The 6,515-nt window shown below is 42.3% G+C and overlaps 1 pseudogene; it reads right to left on the reverse strand.

Moving 5' to 3' along the window:
- Positions 1-4,949: 4,949 nt before the first annotated feature.
- Positions 4,950-5,674, reverse strand: LOC147897506 (uncharacterized; annotated as a pseudogene).
- Between the last annotated feature and the right edge of the window lie 841 nt (positions 5,675-6,515).

A 6,515-nucleotide genomic window follows, 5' to 3' on the forward strand; every position in this document is an offset into this window, starting at 1 on the left:
CCCTCTTTCATGCTCATGCTCTTATGCTCATGCATAAGCATGAGCATATGCTTATGCTTATGCGTAAGACTCCTCTTATGCATAAGCATAAGCATGAGCATAAGAGAAGGAGACATATGCTCATGCTTATGCTTATGCATGAGCATAAGAGAAGGAGACATATGCTCATGCATAAGCATGAGCATATGTCTCTTTTTCCCTCTTTCCTTTCCCTCTTCTTCTCTCTTTCTTTCCCTCTTTCCCCTTTTCCAATCTCTCTTTCCTTTCCCTCTTCTTCTCTCTTCTCCTCTTCCCCCCCCTCTTTTCCCTCTTTCATGCTCATGCTCTTATGCTCATGCATAAGCATAAGCATGAGCATATGCTTATGCTTTTGCATAAGACTCCTCTTATGCATAAGCATAAGCATAAGGATAAGAGAAGGAGACATCTGCTCATGTTTATGCTTATGCATAAGAGAAGGAGACATATGCTCATGCATAAGCATGAGCATATGTCTCTTTTTCCCTCTTTACTTTCCCTCTTCTTCTCTCTTCCTCTCTTTTTCCCCCTCTTTTCCCTCTTTCATGCTCATTCTCTTATGCTCATGCATACGCATAAGCATGAGCATAATGCTTATGCTTATGCTTATGCATAAGCGTAAGAGAAGGAGACATATGCTCATGCTTATGCTTATGCATGAGCATAAGAGAAGGAGACATATGCTCATGCATGAGCATATGTCTCTTTTTCCCTCTTTACTTTCCCTCTTCTTCTCTCTTTCTTTCCCTCTTTCCCCCTTTCCAATCTCTCTTTCCGTTCCCTCTTCTTCTCTCTTCTCCTCTTTTCCACCCTCTTTTCCCTCTTTCATGCTCATGCATAAGCATAAGCATAAGCATGAGCATATGTCTCATTCTCTTATGCTTATGCTTATGCTTATGCATAAGAATCCTCTTACGTATATGCTTATGCATGAGCATAAGAGAAGTAGACATATGCTCATGCATAAGCATGAGCATATGTCTCTTTTCCCCTCTTTACTTTCCCTCTGCTTCTCTCTTTCTTTCCCTCTTCTTCTCTCTTTCTTTCCCTCTTTCCCCCTTTCCAATCTCTCTTTCCGTTCCCTCTTCTTCTCTCCTCTTATGCATAAGCATAAGCATAAGCATAAGAGAAGGAGACATATGGTCATGCTTATGCTTATGCATGAGCATAAGAGGAGACATATGCTCATGCATAACCGTGAGCATATGTCTCTCGTTCCCTCTTTACTTTCCCTCTACTTCTCTCTTCTTCTTCTTCCCTCTTTACTTACCGTGGTTTTTTGAGCAAGAGGCAATGGGAGCGACAGTCGATTGGGCTAAGGTGGCTGCTCGCACGGTATAAGTCTACTCCTACTTGTAATCTCACTTTTTAAATTGTTTTATTCTTTAAGTTCCAATCTAATTTTTAATTTATATGGTTCATTCTTAGGGTGCAAGCTCCAGCGTCCAATCACCGGAGGTGAGCGATCAACAAGGCCAGGGATCAGGCCAACAAGACGAGAATCAGGGAGAAGGCACAGCTCAAGAGGACCAAGGATCAGGCCAACAAGATGAGGAGGAGGACAAGGATGATGAGGACGATTCGAATGAGTAGTAGTAGTAGTAATAGTAGTAGTAGCAGTTTGCATATACTTTGCCATGTATGTCATTTTGTATATCCGCTCGTTTGAGCAGTTTTGTATCACCCTTTTTGAAAGGGTCATTTTGTAACAAACAATGTTGTATATGTTCGACATGTATATCCTTTTGTTGATTGATCATTTCATTTGAGTGATTTTGTATCACCCTTTTCACAAGGAAAATTTTGTAATAAATTTTTTTTTTTGTAATTAAAAAAAAAAGCATTAGTGGGGCAAAATAGGGCTTGCTATGGCTGTGTTTAGCCCCACTAGACCTTGCATGATCTTCATTCCTAGCCATTGATCCCATCTACAATCCAAGGGATATGTTCAAACTTGTGGTAGAACCATCCAAGCCATTAGATCAAGGTATAGATACAATGAATACCATCAAAGGATAGAGGGATCAAATCTAAACACTTGAAAACTTCAAGGATCTAATGGGTGAGATCATAAGAGAAGGGGCTCATTTTAATCCATCCATCTAGAAATAGATCCAAGGGTGGAGATGCGACAAAAAGGCACTGGAATCCGGGTCATTGATCTCAAGGAGATCCAAGGGTGGAGACGCAAGAAAAAGGTACTTAAATCCACACCATCCATTGTGCACTTGAGTTTGAATTTTTGATCTCAAGTGCCTCCATCTACACACTTTTCAAAATGCACCTAAATCTAGACCCTTCATTTGATACTTTGATCTCCACCATTAGATCTATCTAAGCTCTAATGCTCCACAACAAATGGCAACCATTAAACTTTGCACGGCTATTAGGCTGCCATAGACGTACATCCACGCAAGATTTGGTGCCCAACTGATTTGGTATGTGCCACGTGGAAGGACAAATGCGTACATTTTTACAATCCCTACTAGCACGACTACGTATGAAAAATGGCGCACGTACTAATGAAATATGCACGTGGACTTATCTGTTGGGAATGAAACTTCACATGGCTCTTAGGCTACCCTAGACGTACATCCACACAAGATTTGGTCTCCAAATAATTTGGTATGCGCCACGTAGAAGGACAAATGTGTACATTTTTACAATCCCTACTAGCACGACTAAACCCTAAACCCTAAACCCTGAACCCTAAATCCTAAACCCTGTTGGGGATGAAACTTCACACATCTCTTAGACTACCCTAGACGTACATCCATGCAAGATTTGGTCTCCAACTGATTTGGTTTGCGCCACGTAGAGGGTATAATGCATACATTTTTATAATCCCTACTAGCATGACTAAACCCTAAACCCTAAACCCTGAACCCTAAATCCTAAACCCTGCTGGGGATGAAACTTCACACGGCTCTTAGGCTACACTAGACGTACATCCACGCAAGATTTGGTCTCCAATTGATCTGGTTTGCGCCACGTGGAAGGTATAATGCGTACATGATTACAATCCCTACTAGCATGAATAAACCCTAAACCCTAAACCCTGAACCCTAAATCCTAAACCCTGTTGGGGATGAAACTTCACACGGCTCTTAGGCTACCCTAAATGTACATCCAACCAAGATTTGGTCTCCAACTAATTTGGTATGCACCATGTGGAAGGTATAATGTGTACATTTTTATAATCCCTACTAGCACGACTAAACCCTAAACCCTAAACCCTGAACCCTAAATTCTAAACGCTGTTGGGGATGAAACTTCACATGGATCTTAGGCTACCTTTATAATCCCTACTAGCACGACTAAACCCTAAACCCTAAACCCTGAACCCTAAATTCTAAACGCTGTTGGGGATGAAACTTCACATGGATCTTAGGCTACCCTAGACGTACATCCATGCAAGATTTGGTCTCCAAATGATCTGGTTTGCGCCACGTGGAAGGTATAATGCATACATTTTTGCAAGCACCTTTTCAATGCTTAATGTTTACAATTACGACACATGGCATTATTTTTAAAATACATTATGTATTAGATGTGTGAATTGAGATATTTGAAATTCAAAATCATACTCTTAATTTTAAATATGCACATGGGGATGAAACTTCGCACAGCTCTTAGATTTAGTGTAATAATTGCAAGCATTGATATATACGAAATTCAATATGATATTCAAAATGATAAAGTTGGAACTTGAACACTTTTTCAATGCTTAATGTTTACAATTACTTCACATGGCATTCTTTTTTAAATACCTTATGTATTAGATGTGTGAATTGAGATATTCGAAATTCAAAATCATACTCCTAATTTTAAATGTTTATGTTACATTTAAACAAACTATAAACTGAGATAAACAAAGTGTGAAGAACATCATGAAAGTATGAAAATGTTCATACATCATAAAAGTAAGAATAATATCATGAAAGTACCAAAATGAATCTATACATCATCATCATATCCCTATACAAGAAACGTGTGAAGCCTAAACAATCATCTTGAATCAGAATCTGATAACTCTACATATGATCCTCTAGTGGAACGCTGACGTGGCTCCTGTATGACCCACTGCCCAACCGTCCGCTGCTGTATGCCCTCAGGCAAAGTCGGCTCAGATGGGCCAGCCTCGTCACTTGCATGAGATGGGCTAGCCTCATCCTGATGAAGAGGAGGGCATGCTGCATGTGCCACCGCTGCCATCTCTGCCTCCCTCGCCTCCTCTATGTATGCACGTCTCAGCTCCCATAGCTGTGCATCTGCGAATACTCGTGCCTCAAATCTAGCGCGAGTAATCATCTCTACATGTAGAAGACGCTGGTCCTGCCCTAGCTGCTGCTCCACCCACTGTTGCAATGATGTCTGTAGCTCTGCCTCTCGCTCAATCCGACATGCCTCCTCTGCTCGTGCCTCGTCACCTGGCATGAAATCACCATATGAAAAGTGTCATGGAATGCACGTTGCAACCACCGATGTATCAGCACCCTCTTGCATCAGCAACGCTCTCTATGCCTCCTCCCTGTAGTGCTCTGTTAAGACTACGCGGGTGAATGGATCAATGGCCTGACAATGACCAGGATATAGATCATCCATGCCTAGTCCTCTATATGTGGCCACATCAATGTCAGCAAAGCATACAGGGCACACTGATCATGCCACCATGTGGTGGGTCATGCAATGGAGATGTGCGATGTGGCCGTACCCTAGTCCAAACCACCCTACGGTGTCAAACTCCTCGTGGCAAAGGACGCAAGTGGCAATAGGAAGCTTGGCTATGACTGCTGCGTCTATGGGTGTCGTAGTCAGCACATCTACAGGAGGAGCGGGGTATAGGGCCACGCTGGGGTCGATCTTATGGCGAGATGGATCACGACTAATATGCCTCAACTACAAAATATAGTGCTCTGCACGATGGTATGCTATGCGTCTCCGAATCCTCTGCTCCTCCAAATCTGTCTGCAATAGTCATACGTGAGACTCCATCTCCTGACGCAATAGATGTGCCTGCAATGCAAACATGTCACGTACATGGTGAGAATTAACCAAAAAACTTCAGTTCAAAACATGCTACAAAAAAATAAACTAACATAATCAAAATAAATAACTCGTCCCTAGACTCAGCCAACAATGCCTCCAACTCTTCAATCCGTGCGTCTCGAGCCTCCAACTCGTGCTGAGGTGGTGTAGATGTGGGAGGTGGTGTAGATGTGGGAGGCTCCATCGATGATCGAGGTGGGGGAGGTGGAATTGAAAGTGATCTCGATAGGGCAGAGACCATGTGCTGCAAGGATGATGCCACTGAATGAACATCCCCCCTAATCTATTCTCCAACAGCTCGCAATACCGGTGTAGGGATGGTGTGTAACTCTGGTGCCTCACATCCACGCCGAACACCTGCAATCTGACGCTCCTGACGCCCCATCCTACCATGTCCCACTCCTGATCCTGGACGGGTACTAAGGTAGTCTACCCGATGACCAAGCACAAACTCAGCGTATAGCTGCATGGCAAATGACCTGGCTATCTGACGGTTGTGAGGCAATTGACCACTATTCGTAGCGAGATATCTTGGATAAATGTGTGTTGCTATGATGGGGTGCCTACAATGTAAAATATGCAAGGGGAGCCCTGATCGTGGTTGCATCGCCTCGGTGTGACCATCGCAAAACATATCCTCTAAGGCCTGCCTGTGATGTGACTCACGCTCAAACAACTGTCGAATGGCTCTCCAATCCACCAGTGATCTCTGCCTTAGCCTGTGCCTGAAAGCTATCCACAACGTCCTCAACTGTGTCCAATCGACCCAGAGCCTAAATAACTGAATCTAGACTCGCAACCAAGTGAGGGGGTGCCCTAGCATCTTGCAGTGCCCTCAACTCAGCTCTCAGCATCTCTATCTGCATACAAATAGTGGTGCTAGAACCTGTGCGCTGGTGGCTGGCGCATGCACAAAAAAGAAACATGGAAATTAATATTCTATTTGGGTAATGAAAATAATATTCTATTCAATATGACTTATAATCTACTTACGTAATGAAAACTATTTGTACGTACTCCTTGATGAGGTAGGATGTCATTGGGATCATCCTATGCACCTACCGATAGATGGGCCAAATGTGTGGCTCAATATTATGTTTATCAAACTCAATATTATTAAAAATTCTTAGTTTTGATTAAAATTTTTTCAAACTCTAGTTGTTGCATTTTTAAACTTAGATTTCTCAAATATTTTTTCCTTATATGTTTCCCTTTTTTCACTTTTTATCCAATATGAAACTTTTCCACATGTGGTGTAAGGACCACATTGTCCACTTATGGCCCCTATACTAAGGACTGATAGTGGAGAGGTTTGGTTAATAAGACCTTTTTTGAATGCTTTACTGCCTTGGGTTTGCAATAGATATGGAGGAGATAGAAGGATACCTAATACATTACTTTGAACGATACACAAGCAAGGCGCATCTAGTATTTCTCGGACTACACAT

Source organism: Dipteris shenzhenensis, chromosome 10, assembly GCF_047967505.1.
Source record: "Dipteris shenzhenensis isolate YYH24624 ecotype China chromosome 10, Dip_SZ_1.0, whole genome shotgun sequence".
Taxonomy (NCBI): domain Eukaryota; kingdom Viridiplantae; phylum Streptophyta; class Polypodiopsida; order Gleicheniales; family Dipteridaceae; genus Dipteris; species Dipteris shenzhenensis.